The sequence below is a fragment of the Muntiacus reevesi genome, chromosome 8 (genome assembly GCF_963930625.1).
Source record: "Muntiacus reevesi chromosome 8, mMunRee1.1, whole genome shotgun sequence".
NCBI lineage: Eukaryota > Metazoa > Chordata > Mammalia > Artiodactyla > Cervidae > Muntiacus > Muntiacus reevesi.
The window spans coordinates 70049261-70069009 of NC_089256.1; the positions used below are offsets into that span (position 1 = coordinate 70049261).

General features: G+C 35.0%; 1 protein-coding gene across 4 annotated transcripts in view; it reads right to left on the minus strand.

Moving 5' to 3' along the window:
- NAALADL2 (N-acetylated alpha-linked acidic dipeptidase like 2) overlaps positions 1–19749 on the minus strand; it is a 1500734-nt gene that overhangs the window by 1414160 nt on the left and 66825 nt on the right. For 3 of the 4 annotated variants that reach the window (XM_065942422.1, XM_065942425.1, XM_065942423.1), the window contains one exon: positions 1912–1974. The gene's annotated coding sequence lies outside the window, so the exon portion shown is untranslated. Of the gene's footprint in view, positions 1–837; positions 987–1911; positions 1975–19749 lie in introns of all 4 variants that reach the window. The other variant, XM_065942424.1, reaches the window with a different exon arrangement.

The following is a 19749-nucleotide window of genomic DNA, read 5'->3' on the forward strand; positions in this document are numbered from 1 at the left end:
AAAACTTGGATATATTGATTTCTTTTTTTGCTAAAAATCATTTTTTTTCACTTAATCTTAGTTTTCTCCAAAACTTTTTCATGTTTTCAAAGAGAATTTATGAGGACATACAATTTTTATTTACAAGTTGATACATTTTTTTTAATTATAAGTCATATTGATTTTGATGGAGTCCCCTTACTATAAATCTAAAAATCAAGAGGAGATACAGCGATCAATTTTGCCATTTGAGACAACTGATCAAAGAAAAAGGAGTATACGGGTTTAAGTAGTCAGTCTTTGTGGGGACCCTCTGTTGGGTCAACCTACCCATTCCCCAGAGTTTTACATTTGATCCTGTCATCACACATGTTAAACATGGACAGCCTACTATGTGCAAAGTACTGCAATAGATCTTGGGAAAACAAGGTGCACCAGTCTAAGTCCTTGCTCACAAAGACTTTATATTCTAGGAAGTATTTTCTATTTATGTAGGTATACAGGAAGAAGAATGGCTTGCCTCCTGATTATTAGATAGAGGAAGCTGGCCTTGTGAGAATCTGGTCAGCCTGATTTGAAGATAATGTTCAGTATCAGAAGAAACCTTTCCAATTTAACTGCTACCATTCAGAACTATGTCTGAATTCCTTGATGTGGTTCAGAAGGACATTCTTGATGTACCTCTTCCTGAATTCTTTAGACATGCCTCCCTACCTTAAACACTACACTTCAGGTACCATAACTATTTTGTAACCAAAATTTAATATCTTCCACATATCTGCCACACTTGTCCTTAAGAATTATCTCTAGCCCGACTTAGAGGTCCACTTTATTCTTCACTTTGTACCCCATGCTTACCTGTTCTGTTTCCACATCACTTGATGCTGTACTTGCCTATTTTCTTAAAGATACTTATTCTTCACCATTATGTCCTCAGTGTAAGTAGCCCACGCTTAGTAGGTGCTCAATAAATACTTGTTGCATGAATGAGTGAATTGCTTCAACTTCTGTTTTACAAGAGAAACAGAATATTGCTAAATGATCCATTCCATTATCTTTCAAGTAGAAAGCTACAAGCATGCATGCATGCGTGCTCAGTCATATCTGACTCTGTAACCCCATGGACTGTAGCTCACTAGGCTCCTTGTTCATGGGCTTTTTCAGGCAAGACTACTGGAATAAGATGCTATTTCCTCCTCCAGAGGTATAAAGCTAAATAATCCCAAATGATCCATGATGTATAACTAAATATACTGATTAAAATCTCTTAAAGTATAATTATATAAAGATTTACTTTCCTTTAATTTAATATCCACAATGAAAATAACAACTGCTAGCAATTTCTAATTAGGTGCTATTTTTCAAATCCATATTAACTTAGGATTCAAAAATCAGTGTGATAATTTTATATAAGCTAAACATATACTTGTACAACATAGCTCAGAGTAAGTCCTCAGTAATGTCAGCATGACAGCAGTAGTGCCAATGGACCGGTTTATGGTGATGGCAATAAAGAATATGTACCAACAATGTTACATACAAATCATCTGAACAAATGTATCCAACATAATATTATAAAGAAAGAGGAATAAAGATTTGGACACCTATTTCAAGATATAGGAAAAGCATAATCACATGTCTTTTTTTCCAAGTAATTGTTATTGGCATTATTATTACATCAAGCATGATAATAACAAATTATTGCATTAGGAAAGAGAATGTGAATTATAGTCACATAATTTTATGATACTCTGTAGAGCACAGAATAATTCTCTCTAATGTCCAAAAATGCAAGCAAACAATACTGACATCAAAATGCTTTTTGACAAAAACAGCCGTTACAGTGAGAAAGAGGTAGAAAAGGTTTTTATACTCTCAGCTCCTCAAACCATTTTACAAATATTTATAAAATGTCACCAATAGAGGGCTTACCTGAGGTCAAGTGAAAGAGGCCCTAAACCATCAAAAGCTATTTCCAATGTCCAGCTGGGAGACCTAAAACAGAGAGTAACAAAGACAGTTTATGACAAAGCTGACACACACTATTCTGGAAGGATGAAATCAATTGTGACATTTTTCATTTATTTGTAAATGCCTCTTTGGCAGTACACTCCCTCAAAACGACAGTTGCTTCTTACAGAAGAGGGGAGGTGTGATAAAACACAGGAATCCTGACAGTTGCTTTAATGAGATTCTGCATTAGGGCTATTCTAACACTTTTCCCCACAAGGAGCCTGCCCTTCATTTTCAATATCATAACTCAGTAATTTGGAAAATGTTATCTCTGTGAAAACTAAACCAGTCAGCCCTTAATAGCCATTGTTCAGTTTATTTTCCTCTTATCTTTCAATTAGAAGAAAACATTCTAAAGCAAGTATCTAAATAAATGTCAGCCATACAGACCAATTATGTCTTTTATTAAAAGAGTACTAGTTTATCAAAAACAGTAATATGGTGTGTGATTGAACAACTCAAGACACACTTTCCAGTAACTCAATATTTGTTTTGAAATATCACAGAGTACAATATAAGACATATCTTTAAAGACTTTACTTTCTATGTTTTAACGAATTCCTCTGGAAAAGGAAATTATTGCCAAGGTAGTTTCACTAGTCTTAAAAATTTGAGCAACTCCAAATTAAGCAGTCTAAAGATTCCACCTCATGTATTCATTCAATTGTTCTTTGATCATATATTAAGTGCTTGGTTCAAAGTAACTGTCCTCAACACATTTCTTTAAAAAATGTAAATTATACTGTGCAAGGAAAATGCAATCTAACCCAGGGTAGCCCAGCATCTATCACCTATTAGTCAACCAATAGACATTTACTGAACTGATAAGCTGCACAAAATCAAATCTTTGTGCATAGCAAAACACATTTTGGCATTTCACTGCATTATGGGTTCAAATTCTAGATCACAGAGAAATGAACTAAATAAGAAACCTCAGAGAAGTAACAAACTTTCTGGGTTCCAGTTTGCTTTTCTATGAAGTAGAGTTGGTACTATTTACTGTATGTGATTTCTGTAATGATTAAATAAACATCGGGGCAGGAATAATGCACCTAGCACAAGTTCTCAGCTCATAATATGTTGTTAATAAAGGATAGTTATTATAATTACAAGGTTTTTCTTTGACCAAAACAAATGACATCTTTCTCAAATATAACAACAGAAGTAGCACAACAAAGAAGTGGAAGGAGGTAACACTGGCTGTAAGAATTCTAAGATAAAACCTTTAGTTCTACCTCTTCCCTCTGTGCAACTCAGCTCTCTCATCACAAAAATGGAACTAATGTTCCTACCTTTACATAAAACACCATCTCAGCTTGGCTATGAAGGCTGTCTGGATATTTAAGTACCCAGACATAATGCATTCTTGGAAAATGTTCAGTGACCACGGCAGTGAACATCATCTCAAGTTGGCAGATTAACTGTGGTCTAAGATTTGTGTTGGTAACCTTACTCTGATGGTCGCTGGTAACTTCAGGGACTGCTCAGTAGAAATGGAAAACTGCCTGAGCAGCTAAATGTGTGCAGACTCACGAAGGCTTTTGTTTCCTATTCTATCCTCAGTTACTTAGTACAGTGGTTCTCAAACTTAGCTATACATTAAAAGTACCAGGAACAGTTTTGTAAAATGTTAATATCTATGTGCAACCCAACACAAGTAAATCAGCATATTTTTTAAAAGGGGTTCCAGGTAATTCTAAAGTGCAGCCAGGGTTTAGAAGCACCAGCCTAAATGCTGATGCTCTGCTTCTCCCACAGACAATACTGACTTCCTACCTGCTGCTTTCTCTTTTTTAGAGCCCTGATTCATCTTAGGTGTCTATATTTTTTTTTCCCAAACAGCTCTGGGGAGGTTGGTTATGCCCAGATTCAAGACAACTCTGATTAGACTCAGCCAATCATAGTGAACCCATTTTCTTTGCCAGGAACTGATTTAAGGGTATATATGTTATCCATATCTAGTCAACAAGATGGGAGGAAAGGTATTTTGGGGCCTTTGAGCAAAGTTTTCCACCCTCCTAACAAAATGGTTTTTTTTTCCTGCTGTTGTATATGGATATGATTCCTAGAACCACTTTACTCATCTTGAAAGCATGAAGAAAGTTAATATTAGGACATAGCTAACATCTTGAGAATGGCAGAGCAGAACGGCAGAAACAGATTCTGTGACAATGTCATTCAACTGCTGAATTAATTTGTCCAACTTCTGGAATTATTATGTAAAATAAATTCAAATAGCATCAAAGTACTTTGACTTTTACACAGCATCCAAAAAATATTAAATAAGAAAAAATTCTATACCCTAAGCTTAAGTTTAGCTCAAAGATGTCTTTGCTTATACTTTTAAATCCTTTATGAACTAAACCAACTGGTGAAAAATATCAATTTTTCTTAAAAACTAAATAGCATCAGTTTTATTGAAGTGGTTTTATATCATTTATTTTTACTAAGAAACATTGTATTGTTACATACATAAGAAATTTAATATGGATCCTGTCACTCAAATATTTTTCAGCAGTACTAATTTGTTCTAATCTTATATACACATAATGTACAATATTAAATATATTTTCCACATCATATATATAAATATATACAGGCATTTGCTTTTTTAAGTTGTTGCCAACGATCTGGTGCTTAAAGAATATGAGTTTTATTATCTAATCACAATAACCCCATCATTTCCTAATAACTGTGCTTCTCCTTATAGTTGATTCTATGCAGAACTTGCATTTCTTTCAAGTAGTAGATCTTATTATCAAAGGTCCATATTTTATAATTTTATCCTTTTACTAGAGCAGTTATTTCCTAACTTCAGAGAATACTGGGAATACTTTTGAAAGACACTTTACTGTCAACCACACAGTTGGAATGAGATTAAAAGGAATTTGTTCCAAGATCTACAATGGAGATTTAAAGTGGCAGAGGCTGTATCATCATGCTCCAGTCTGCCACTTTAAAGGCTGATTTCTTCCAAACAAGAACACAAGTTCTTTTGTGTTGCTTTCTCGCTCTCCACCCCATCTGCAATTTCTGTAATATTTATGCGGCAATAAAAAAAAATCAGAACTTTTGTGGGAAGAGGGGGAAATATTAGACTACCGTTAGCAGGTGGCATTTGGTAGATAAAGAAGACAGTATCATGTACTAGGAGTCTTAGCTTTGGGGAGCCAGCAGAGATGATCAGACAGGGGAAAATAGGAAGTGGAGCTGATGGGGGGCTCCATGGTAATGTGATCTCTTCCTACACAACCCACCAAATCTGTAATGTACAAACTGTCATGGCATGTTTAATATGATGGATTTATTGTGAAAGCCAATAGGGGATATAATTTTGGTGCAGGACCAAGTGAATGTAAAAGGCTGAAACAAAGTGGGTTCCAAGAAGCAGAAAAAGAGTGCTGGAAAAAAGGCAGAAACTGAGAACATTCCCCTCCCCAGAAGAGATTGGAGCGTAAAACAGATACTCAAGCCAATTTTCCCTTAGTAGCTTGGAAAAACCTCAATGTATACTTTATCTCCCTCACTATTCTATGAGCTCCTGAGTCCAATGCTCCTTTTACTCTCTGAATCATAACAGAACTCAATAAATGAATTTGATTCAGGTAGGTGAGTTCCTCCAAAAAACGTTTGTCCCTGCTAACTCCCAAATCTAAGCAAGCTCCGTATGCAATTTTCCTTTTCTACCCAAAATATTTTTTATTTTTATTATTTAATCTTGGCTGCACTAGGTCTCTGCTGTTTTGCACAGACTTTCTCTAGCTGTGGCAAACAGGAGCCGCTCTTTGTTAAGGCGCTCAGGATGCTACTTGCGGTGGCTTCTCTCATTGCAGAACATAGGCTTTAGGTGTGCGGCTCCCATGCTCTAGAGAGCAAGCTCAGTGCTTGTGGAACATGAGCTTAGTTGCTCCACAGCATGTGGGATCTTCTCAGATAACGGGTAGAATCTGTGTCCCCAGCATTGGCAGGTCAGTTCTTTACCACTGAGCTACCAGGGAAGTCCCTACCAAAAACATGAATAAGCCCAATGTGGAGAAGGCAACGGCAACCCACTCCGTTAGTCTTGCCAGGAAAATCCCATGAACAGAGGAGCCTGGTGGGCTGCAGTCAATGGGGTCACTAAGAGTCGGACACGACTGAGCAACTTCAGTTTCACTTTTCACTTTCGTGCATTGGAGAAGGAAATGGCAACCCACTCCAGTGTTCTTGCCTGGAGAATCCCAGGGATGGGGGAGCCTGGTGGGCAGCCGTCTATGGGGTCGCACAGAGCCGGACACGACTGAAGCGACTTAGCAGCAGCAGCAGCAGCTCAATAAAGCTAAGAATTTGGCAGAGCTGAAAATCTCATGGATGGCTTTAGTTCAGGGTCAAATTTGTGTCTCCAGATCACTTACTGCTTTGTAGAAGATACAGGATAGCTTCCACCCCTCAAGCCCTGGTCTTAACACAGTTCCTTGACAACTGCTACTAGATAATAAGAGTAAGCAATATTCCCCAAAGTGTAGAATATTTTCCTGAAAGTCATCTGGGAGCTCCAAGATCCATTTCTGGTATCCTTTGCTCTCTGCAAAAGATGGGAGCTTCTAAAGTCATAGCAATAGATCTGTACCGTCTAAAGTATCATAGGTGCTTGTGTCTGTCTTCAATCCTCCTCCTCCAAAGATAAGTATCTGACATCATCTCTTCAGGAATTTTCACAAAGTAGAGGCTTAATAAATGTCTGGTGCATTGAACTAAATTATAAATGAAGCACCTATTGTTTGTTGTTTTTATTTATAGCATAACTATCCCTAGATAATGAATTCATTTATCTTTTGAAGCACTAGAATACAACCACTGGTATCAGATATACAACCATTAGGATTGGATATTTTATTTCAGAAGTATAAAAATCAACATTGGTCTTAAAAAGTTCTACAGATTTTTAGGAGGAATTTAATATTTTGAAGTTTATTTCTGACGGCAAGTCTTTATTTCTTGTGACTTCCATTTCATTCATAGAAATATATGAGATGTCTTAAGAATCATTGATATTTCAATTGTAAATACTAAGGAAGTTGTATTGCAATGCAGACAGGTAATCCTAAAGCCCAGCAGAGCAATAATGATTAACAACACAGTCTAGAAGGAGTGTAAATTTTAATACTGTCACCCATAAAATCCATGTTTCAAAGGTTACAAAACAGAATCAAGTTTACCAAAAAGCAAATAAATCAAATAAATCATTTTGTTTAGTGGTTTCTTATTTTATCTCTGATTTTTCAAATAATCAGCATCATCTCCCCAGAGCAGGTAAACTATCCTCACCCGCAAATGCATTATAGGAAGTTCTAAAATCCTTACAGAGAATTCTCTCACTGGATTCTTCTCCTAGCACTACCTGTATTGATTTGAATTTACTTTAAAAAAGAGAAAGGAGACTTTAGGGAGGTGGCTTGTACATGAATTTTATTTGCTGATGATAATGATGATTGACCACACCTCTTTATAAGAAGATGGTTAGAGATTAATCCCATTATCACTCTTGCAGCTATCAGAGTACTTTTTGAGATCTGATCTCAATTTTGGACTCTACATTAAGAGAACACTAAAATAATCCAAAAAAGTATACAGAAAGTCATGGAAATGACTAAAAAGGCTAGAACTCAAAGAGCAAAAAGAGAGAGAATGTGGTGAAAATTGGTGAAGAATGTTAAGAAACATACCATGTATACAAAAACAAGGCTAAATAAACTCAAACATCAATAAATAGATCTTTAATGACACTAATGGACATTAACGAATTTCATGATAGCCTGTTTGTTTTAAAGCTTTTTAATACCCATAGTCTTGTCTTTTTTCAAGTCTCATGAACTATAAGTTAATGTGTTTAATTTCAATAACTTCAACAAATTTGTCATTTCACAAAATAAGGTGATCATACAAGAGAAGAATCAGTTGTACTATTCAATATTTTAATAGTCACATTTTCTATGTTTGTGATAATTTGTAATTTATATAAGGCTATTTCTATAAATCTAAGCATGCTATGAGTGTTTGTAATCTAAAGGAAAGGAAAAGACAACCACATAAAACAGTAGTCATATTTAATCCATACTATTCATACTCTTCAGAAAACCTAGTGAGGAGAGGGAATCCTCTCTGAAGAGAAAGTATGAAATATCAAGTTGGAATAAGCTCTCATGGGTGTATTTAAATCTATCTGCTTTAGAGATTAGCAAACTTTTTTTCCTATAAAGGTCCAGATCATAAATATTCTTGGCTTTGCTGAATATATGGTCTCTGTTGTGACTATTCAGTTTTACTGTTGCAAGGTGAAGTCATAATATGTAAACAAACTTGCATGGTGGCATAGGTTCCAATAAAACTATTTTTTTTCAAACAGCTGGAGTTGAGAACCAGATGTGGCCTGGGGGCCATAACTTGACAATTCCCAGTCAGGTTCATCATTGCGAAGTTATGCATCCCATTTTCAGTAAAAATAGAAGGCATGAAAAGGATGGAGGCCAGGTGGAATTTTTTTGTAGATATACCCTGAATTCCCAGAACACCCAAAATACTTATACTTGAATGTAATTTCAATGAAATAGGATAAATGTTTTTGCTAACCATTGTTCTACAATATCCATGCAAATTCCTCCCTACATTAGGACAGATTCTTGAGAACCTGCCAACCAGATAAATCTCTTCCTAAGTTTCTGTCATTGAATTTCCTTGACAACAGAGATAGCTTTGACCAAAGAGTTTGCACATCAAATTTGATAATTAAAAGCTGAATTGTATTTTTAAATAAAAGTAAAAGACCTTTTTTTATCACTCAGTTGTGCCCAATTTTCTACTGCTTTCCTAGAAATCAATATTTCACTACAAAAAGAAAGTAGAATAGAACACAATTAAACACAAGGACCCTGAAGCATCATGACAACTTCCTTTCACTCCATCCTCCGTCATGGAATACTTCACAACACATTCAAAATTCTAAACAGAAATGCTAACAATTGTCATGTGCTTCTCAGTTATTTCAGTAATAAAAGACTAATAAAAATTTCAGTGTTACAAAATGCAATCACTAAACACTAGTTAGCTATTTAAAAACTTCACTTATTAAAATTTACTTCTCCCTAATATTATTTCCTTTGGAAAAGTTATGAAAAGTGACTAGTAGTTAATAAATATTGATTAATTACTATATGTCAGGCAGTATGTCATGTTATACATTAAATCATTTAATACTCAAGCATATAATCATGCAGAGCTAGGATTTGAAAGCAGGAGTTCTAGGCTCCCAGTACAAATGAGGTTAAGGCCTCGATTCAGTGTCTGCACAGGAATGCTAGTCTCCTGGCACAGTGAGTATTCCCTACGTTCTGTCTGAGAAATGTCACCACTGACAAAGATAATGAAATAAGATATGAGGTGAATGCAGAGACATACAAGCCAAAAGTGGTAGAAAGTGAGAGACGAGATCCAAATATCATTATTCAACAAATGTTACAGGTCAGTAATCCTTACAAACATGACTAACACGACAAATGCATTTATTTCAGCTCTGGAATCAGATCAATCTGTTTAAATTCTTGGTCCACTACCTCCCAGGTAGTTTTTTGATTACTTGCTTAAAATTTCTGAAACAAAATCCTCTGATATAAAATGAGGATAAGAATCCAGATTGTTTTCCAAGGAAGATTAAATGAGCTCATGAGGGCTTGATACATAGTGCATGCCCTCAAAATGGTAGCTACTATTATCTTTCAGGGTTTTGTTCTTTTTTAAATGTAAGTATCAAACAATATGTTAAAAGATAAAAAGGTATCCAATCATTTGAATGGCCTGTCTATATAACTTTGGGTTTCTCAAAATTTATTGATTATCTACCATTTGCTAAACTTTATTAAAAGAAAAAAGAAAAACTCAGTTGTGGTTAGTCATAAAGACAAACTCTCTATAAGATTGATTTTTTCACTTTCATCTGAAGATATTACATGTACACAACTGTTAAGACATTAATTCAATCCACATAGCTTCCTATCTTATATATGGCTATAGTATGTTTTGACAATCCCTTCAGTCCTCAGGAAGCCTCACAGGGTCAAAAAGGCTGAACACCCTCTCCTATCATCATTCACTTATTTCAAGTCATTTCATCCATTTCCCCCAAAGTACCATAAAAATATCATCATTTTAGAACTGTCTATACATTCCTTGATACACCAAAGATAGCATTAGGATGCCATCTGATGTACTCATCATTAAATGAGGAGGTTGCGGCAACTGTGTTTTAATGTAGTCAAATCATACTCCAGTAAAATTTTTAATATATGATGCTATTAATTATGTAACACTAGGAATAATCATAAAGAAACAGACCATATTTCAAGCAGCTTTTCTTAATTCAAAGGAGGGAAAAAAGAGATAGATATCGACGATACAGGAAGAAAGAGAACACCTGTATTCATAAAAAATTCTTTGTAATTTTCTCTCAAGAGAATTGTCTGAATAGACATTTTTCCAAAAGAGACATAAAGATGGCCAAAGGCACATGAAAAGATACTCAACATAACTATCAGGGAAACGGAAAGAAAAATTTCCATGAGCTATGATTTCACACCTGTTATTAATAGAATGGTTATAACCAAAACGACAAGAAATAAGTGTGATTGAGGATATAGAAAAGGGGGAACAAATATTTGTGCTCTATTGGTGGGAATATAAATTGGAAAACAGAATAGAAGCAACACAAAAATTTTTTAAAAGATCTACCATATTAGCCAGCAATTCCTTTTGGGCATTTATGCCTAGAAAATAAAAACACTAAAGCTAAAGATAAATAGGCACCTTCATGTTCACCCCAGCACTGTTTACAATAGCCAAAACAAGGAAACAACTTAAGTGTGCAGTAAGAAGTAAACAAGTATTAAAATGTGTCACACAACTAGAATATTTTTCAGACCAAAAAAAAAATTGAATGTGATTGTTGCCACACAAAAAGTGTTGCCATTTGTGACAACATGAACGGACCTTAAAGATATTATGCTAACTGAAATAAGTCAGAAAGAGAAAGACAGGTGCCACATGAGCTCACTTATATGTGGAATCTAAAATCAAAAAACTAAAACAAATCAAAAAAAAAAAAAAAAAGCACATGGATATAGTGAACAAGTTGGTGGTTGCCCGAGGTGCAGAGGTCAGGAGGAGTGGATAGCAGGGTTAAAAGGTTCAAAATTTCAATTATAAAATTAGTAAGTCATGGGGAAGAGGTGCACAACAAGTGACTATGGTAAATAATACTGTATTGCATATTTGAAAGTAGCTAGGAGAGTAGACCTTGAAAGTTCTCACAAGAAAAAACTTTCTCACAAGAAACAAATGCCTGCAAATATGCATGGTGAACAAATGTTGACTTACTGTGGTGATAATTTTGCAATACATACAATAACAAATCATTAAACTGTACACCTGAGACTATTATGATGTTACACTAATTATGGTATATCACTTATACCTCAAAAGAAAGAGAAGAACATACCTATTGGATTCTTTCTACTTTGTTCATGAACTGAATTTTAAAAGGAAGAAAAAGTAATGTTACAGAACAAGATGATTGTAGTTGCTAAAATAGTAAGATATATAATTAGATTTTTATATTTAAGCACAAGTTGGCAATCACCTGGCAAATATATGAATAACAAAGTCATAAATAAGGAAAAAGACGCTGCTCCACAGATGAGACAGTGTGAAGCCTCAGGTGGGTTAATGGGATCAGCTCCAGGAGGCAGCAAATCCCATGAGATAGAATTTATCTTCCATCTATTTTCAGAGCAGTTCTTTTTCCTGTCACTCCATTGTTGTCATTTGTCTTAGGTTCTATTTTCTAACTTAAACCATCTATTACATCTCTGTTACAGGAAAGCTTAAACAAAGTGCATTTGTATAAGAGATGTAGACAAAAATTTCAAAACACTCCATTAGGTGACTATCATCAATCTTTGCTTTTACAGAAAACTTATATGAATTAAGTCAAATTATACTGAAATGACAGAATGAGTTATGACTATAAGAATTTGTCTTAAGAAGAGGATATATACATACATAAATATAGTTATATCTGATTCGCATTGTTGTATGGCAGAAACCAACAGAAACCAATACAACATTGTAAAGCCACTATCCTCCAATTAATTAGTTTAAAAAAATTTTTTTTAATTTTAAAAAAGATTTAAAAAAATTTTCCTCACAAGATATTCTATGTTTATTCCATTGGTACTGTCATTGCTTAAACATTTTTAATAAAACAAATGAGAGCTTGTTAAACATCAGTCTCATTATTTAACAAGGTTACATTACCGAATCAGGTCCATTTACCTGATGAGCAGCAAGCCACACACTGTTGCAGCAAAGAACATGCTTATTCACAAAGTAGTGAAGTGAGAAGATGAAAGAACAAATCTCTACTCTGCGTTCCTGACAATAACATATCCTAGATATTTATGGGATCGAGCTGAGGCATGGAAACATAAGGAAAAGTGATTAGAGACAAGAAAAAGGTGAGTTAATTATTGTTACGGTGGAGTTCGCAGCCCTCTGATATCAAAAGGTCACGGAGCAGATATTTGTGCATGCCCAGTGGGAGGACTGGTGGTCCTCACCAGTTTTAGCTCCAATTAGATACAGCTGACTCCAAGTTCCCAGAAAGGAACTCAGGCAAAACGCATTGTTCAGGCTCTGTGAAGCTTCAAGGACATGCAACGGTTTTGTAGCAACGATTAAAGTGAGCTTGATCACTGGAAGTAGGTTACAGGTGTAGCCTGTAATTACGGGTGTAATGGATTTAACTGATAATTACCCTTGGTTTCAGTTAGTCATCTCTAAGTTTCTGGTTGCTGTTACATGACTACAAAATAGTCCACTCAACGACTAACTCTATTAATACCAAGACAAAGTAGAAGACACATAAGATAATGATTCCATTGTACCATGGGACATATAGAATGACATTGTATGTGTCATTTCTTTGAAAGGGATATTAAAAACAAAAAGGAAAGAGAAGAGCAATGAAAGACAGACAGGAAGCACCAAAACACCACCCCCGCCACACACACACACATAAACACACACACAAAAAAACAATTTTTACTCATCATTCACTCATTTCAACAACTTTGCCAACGGCTACTCTCAATCTAAGATCATGGCATCTGGTCCCATCACTTCATGGGAAATAGATGGGGAAACAGTGGAAACAGTATCAGATTTTATTTTTGGGGGCTCCAAAATCACTGCAGATGGTGATTGCAGCCATGAAATTAAAAGACGCCTACTCTTTGGAAGGAAAGTTATGACCAACCTAGATAGCATATTAAAAAGCAGAGACATTACTTTGCCAACAAATGTCCATCTAGTCAAGGCTATGGTTTTTCCAGTGGTCATGTATGGATGTGAGGGTTGAACTGTGAAGAAAGCTGAGCGCCAAAAAAATTGATGCTTTTGAACTGTGGTGTTGGAGAAGACTCTTGAGAGTCCCTTGGACTAAAGGGGGTTCCAACCAGTCCATCCTAAAGGAGGTCAGTCCTGGGTGTTCATTGGAAGGACTGATGCTGAAGTTGAAACTCCAATACTTTGGCCACCTGGTGCAAAGAGTTGACTCATTGGAAAAGACCCTGATGCTGGGAGGTATTGCGGGCAAGAGAAGAGGACAACAGAGGATGAGACGACTGGATGGCCTCACCGACTCTATGGACATGAGCCTGAGTAAACTCCGGGAGATGGTGATGGACAGGGAGGCCTGGCGTGCTGCAGTTCATGGGGTAGCAAAGAGTCGGACACGACTGAGCGACTGAACTGAACTGACTGACCCTCAATCTAAATGGTGAAACTTTAGAATGACCTTACATTTCAAAGAGTTAGAAAAAAATTACTTCCTTTGAAAATGTTATTCCCATGTTTAAGAAAATCTGTATACCGAGCATACTCTCCAAGAGTTGGTTTGAGTCAGGATTTCTGCTTCTAATAAAACTCTCATTTAATATATTTGGTTTGCTATGTCTATGTCATGGTGGGGTGTGTGACTATGTGTGAGAAGCAGCAGAGACACACAGAGAGAGAACTTGCTGACTCATTAAATTATGACATACATTTGTATTGTCAGAGCTTCTCATACTCTGGATAGTTCAAATCACGGAGCCTTTATCTTGAGGGAAAAAAAGAAAAGAATACAGAGAGACTTATCATGTCAGGGCTGCTAATTCTGTTTCTTAAAAAGTTGACCAGGCTTCTGGTCTTTGAAAAGGCAACTGGGACAACCACGTACTCAGTGCAGTCAGAATAGTTCTAAATTTTCCAATGGTTTACCCATCCTCTCCTTCACACAGCAAACTGCTGCAGAATAGAGAAAGGGAAGAGGCCTGGGAGGGAGGACCACATTTACAAAGGTCCATAAGCAAGAGAAAAATAAAAATATTGGAGGAGTTCATGCTGACGATAGCGTGAAATATAAAGAGGAATGCCAAAAGATAAAGTTAGACCTGTAACCAAAGACCAGATAACAAAGGGCCTTAGTGAAAGTGAAAAGAAAGTGTTGGTCTCTCAGTCATGTCTGACTCTGCCACCCCATGGACTGTAGCCCACCAGACTCCTCTGTCCATGGGATTTTCCAGGCAAGAATACTGGAGTGGGTTGCTATTGCCTTCTCCAGGGGATCTTCCCAACCCAGGGATGGAACCAGCATCTCCTGTATTGACAAGCAGGTTCTTTACCACTATCACCACTTTTGAAGCCCAAAAGGCCTTATGGGTCATGTTAAGATGATTAGATTTTATTCTCAGGTTAATGGAGAATCCTTGAAAGATCTAAAGCAGGGCTGTGATTTCCCTTATAGTTAGGTCATTCCTTTGTCTCCAGTGAGGAATGGATTTGAAAGACTAAAAGAAGAGAGACCAGTTAGAAAACAGTGTCATTAATGAGATAAAAGATAATAGTGGACTCAACTAAATAGTTGGTATGGATGTGGAGATGGATGTCAACTAGTGTACATGAATGTCAAGTGAATAGAAACAAAAGCAATTAGGGAGGATTTTAACTATACTTGTTAATTAACTGGTTTGGGGGAATATGGACAGTACAACACATCACGTGAAAACACAGGAAAGGAGATTGACTCAGAGATGTTAAAGGGAGAGAGAGAGATGGTCTCTAAACAGTTTTTGTTATGCAAACTGTCGACCTGGGGTCTGGTTTATACTTAGATGGGTTTTAAAAGTTGGGAATCAAAAATGCTTTTAAAATCACAAATAAACTATACCTAAAATATTACTACCAAAGTCTTAAACATAAAACTTTAAATGAAAGATGCTAAAGCAATTTATCAGTAGTTGATATGCCAAAAAGTGTTGGTCAATACAGTGGTTTTTAAAAGTCATTTGCCAAACTTCAAAAATCAGGAAATTACACACACACACACATTTTTAGCTTCTCTATACAACTGGAAGATCTGCAAGCCTGGGCCATCATACTCACATAGTAAAAATTAGTTGAATTTGGTTAACAGAGCACATACTCTCCAGGTTTCCAGGTTTTTAGAATCACAATCCCAATTTAACTGAGTAAGCTCTGGGAAGATGGTGAAGGACAGGGAAGCCTAGCATGCTGCAGTCCATGGGGTCGCAAAGAGTCAGACACGACTGAATGACTGAACCACAGCAACAACTTTCTCACCAGAATAAAGGCCTTTCGCTAGTTACTAGAGATCATCTTTATGCTTCATTTATCTATTTTTACCTACATGGGCTCTCAGGCATTTGAGTTTGAGTAATTTTTTTAGTGACATTCTGGTTTCAGGAGAAAATCAGTTACCTGACAGAAACACACTAGGAAATACCTAAAGAAGCATATTAAAGGACATGAGCAAGTTAATAGAATAATCATCCATCATACCATCAGTTAAAGAGTAATCACAAGGTATACATTTAGTTTGGTGCCACGTCACTTCGTACCAATTAGGTCTTATAACTAAAAGAAATGTTTTCAATTAAAAAAAAACTTAAAATTTCAGCTTGAATTTTAAATTTCTCAAAACTAAACCAAAATAAGCATCAGTTATTAATTATCTAAATATCTCATCTGGATTTTCTTCAGATATAATTTTTTAAGTTGATTAGGAAAAAAAGAATATAATATCCAGAGTAAAAGCAGAAACACTTGCTATGTTATATTATCATACCAGGAAAACACCCTAATATATGTATCAACACTATTTTCAATTAAATATAATAAGCAAATACTATTCTCAGATTATGAAAAGGAACTGTTAGGATAATTGCTCTAGAACTACTACAATTAAAGATGAAACTTCATAATGCTTTATTTTGGCAATATTTCACGGGCACAGAAAAGCAATTCCCTCATGTTACATTTAATAATCAGGAGATGATATGTAAATAGTAATACTCTCCACAAAAAAAAAATCTATAAATCCAAGTCTTAATCAGAATATGAAACTTTGTTAATTTTCTCTAATAATAATGTAGAAAATTAATTAAACTTCAGATTGAAAAAAAAAAAAACTTCACATCCAACATACAGTGAAAGCATATGTATTTAATTATGGGAAAATGACATCCATTTAAAAATTAATTTTAAACATAACTATACAAAGGAACTTTCAAAATTCATTTATTTTATTTTTTTAATTGAAGTATAGTTGATTTGCAATGTTGTGTGAGAGTCTGGTATATAGCAAAGTGATTCTGTTTTATATTCAGCTTTCTTTACCATACTCTTACCATTATGGTTTATTATAGCATATTGAACACAGTTCCCTGTGCCATATAGCAGGACGTTGTTGTTTATTTATGATAGTTTGTGTCTGGTAATCCCAAACTCCTAATTTAGCTCTCCTCTCTACCTCTTTTCCCTGTAGTAACCATAACGGTCTTCTATTTCTGTGAGTCTGTCTCTGTTTCATAAGTTCATCTGTGTCTTATTTTAGCTTTCACATAAATGTGATATCATATGATATTTGTTTTTCTCTATATTACTTACTTCACTTAGTATGATAATCTCTAGATCTATCCATATCGTGGTTAGTGGCATTAATTCAATCTTTTTTATGACTGAGTAGTATTCCAGTGTATATACATATATCACACCTTCTTTATCCATCCATCTGTTGATGAACATTTAGGTTGCTTCCATGTCTTGGCTATTGTAAATAGTGCTGCATTTAACATTGGGGTACATGTATCTTTTTGAATTATAGTTTTGTCTGGATGTATGCCCAGGGGTGGGACTGCTGGATGATATGGCAACTCTATTTTAAGTTTTGTAAGGAAACTCCATAGCGCTGTATGAATTTACATTCCCACAAAAAATGTAAAGAGCTCCCTTTTCTCCACACCCTTTCCACCATTTATTATTTGTAGAGTTTCTAGTGATGGTCATTCTAACTGGTGTTAGGTGGTACCTTATTGTAGTTTCAAGTTGCATTTATTTTTTAACAACCTAAGAAACAATTTGAAAGTTGTAATCATATTGTTAAATATCAGGCTTTCAAATTAATTCATTTCTTGATTTTTCTCAAATTTCATAATGAAATTGCTATTCTTTGGATGTATAACATTACAGAAATGACAAGCTTGACTTTTGTTCCCATTAATCAATAAAACATCTTTTATAATTTTCTCTTAACTTCTATAGAGTAAAAAATTCATAGAAATTCAGCAAAAACAAAACTGTATATCATAGAGGTTTTCCAAATTATATATACCTCTGACTTTAAGCAAAGTAACATAAAAAGTAAGCCACTTTTATTAGAAAACAGTATACCAGTCAATTTTTATCATCTTTATTCAGTGAACACTTTCATAGGAAGCCTTTCAAATCAATCCAAAGGAAAAACAACTCTTGGTTAATAAAGTAGAATTATCAGGTAAGACTAAATTGTCTGCAAACAGAAGGTGAGCTAGTGGGCACTGATGTCCAACTGTCAATTTCCTTTCTTTCCAGGGGGGAAAAAAAATAACATCTCCAGGAAGGTAGTATTTCCTTTCAGATATACAGCAGTGGGTTAAAAGGAGTAGATGCATAACTGACTGTCAGATATCAGATGATATCTGACTATAGACTATATTTAAAATATAATTACTAAATACCATTAAATAAGCAAAAATAAGATCGCTATCAGAGTACTGACAAGAAGCAATGTCAATATTTTAGAGGCACTTGCTCCAGCACTGTAACATTTATAGTTCCAGTAAGAAAAAACAAATGGAGACAGTAAAGAAAGTATGACCACTAAAATATAGTTTTGTTTGCCAATGTAGATGAGAATGAAAATCAGTAATAAATGTTCTATAGCACTCTGGTAGCAAAAGAGGTACATGGCTTAACCTGTTATTTTTACCTCTATTCACATTTTAAGGTACTTCTTTTGCTCTCTTCCCCTACTCCAAATTTCTTTCTTTTCATCTCTTTTCTCTTTAACCCATTGCTATCTAAGACTAGTTTTAGAACTTAAGTTCTTTCCTCTTTTCAGGCATCATACTGAGGCAGCTTCAAACCAGTCTCAGACAACATTAAACCACTTACCAATTTGGTTCCCCAAACAAAATTTCATCACTAAATACTATTCTGTTCAATTTAAACTTTGCTCCACAGCCTTTATGGTTTTCCTCCATCATTTCTTAGATTCTCACAAATTTCTTCTCCAAAAGGTTTCTCTACTTTGGTTAATTATTTGTCTTGTAAATATTGACTGCAAATATTTATCAATAAAGTATCTGATATAAAAACTACCCCTTCAAAGGATTATAGCCTACCAGAGTGACAAATAAACATTAAAAAATATGCTACTTACTGATTATCTACTTACTGATTATACTGCAAACACTTTCAAAGAATTGTAACATAACTTTTTAGTTACTACTTGCCTAACTCTGTGCAAAAGATTTAAGATGCAACACTTTACTTTATCCTCAAGGTAGATTAATTTTGTTCCCATTTTTAAAATAAGAAAAACTAAGATTGCTTAAGATCACATAACCAGTATATGATTGAACAGAATTTGAAGCAATGTTTGACTCCAAGCCTACATTTCTAAGCTACATGATATAAAAGAAGAATGGCATGAAGCCAACAGAAAAGGACCACCCTTTGAGTTTACTGTGTTCATATCACCTTCTCTGCCTTAGAATCCTTCTCTCCTACCTGCCTGATAGAACTTCTCTGAAACGTTCTTTTCCTTTAGCACTTACTGCAAACTCACCTCATGATGGCCTCCTGATCAATAATGCTTCCTTCTCATTGCTCCCTTAGAGTCACTGCTTTATTTCTGAAATCTATTTATAAATTTGAACTAATTTGTAAATAGACTTTATAAGTAATATCAGAGGTGAATATTCTATGGCCTCAACTAAATATTAATACCCTTGGAGGCACTAGTTTCCAAGCACTAGGTACACTAGCTTCATTTTACATACTGTAGTAATTTACAAATGATGACATATAAATCTTTTGGGAGTACAAATTAATAAAATAGTGACATTACTAAGTATACACCAGTAACATTATTTTCCAAATTGACTCTATTCTTTTGAGCAGTTGATAAGAAAACAGACACATGATCAAAAAAAGGCATTTAAGCAATTGTGAAGAAACAATAAGCAGCAACATGAAAGAAAACATGTTATTTTATGAAGAAAAGAGCCCCAAATTTGAAGTAGCATCAATGATATATAGATAATTTGATCTATTCATGTGTACAAC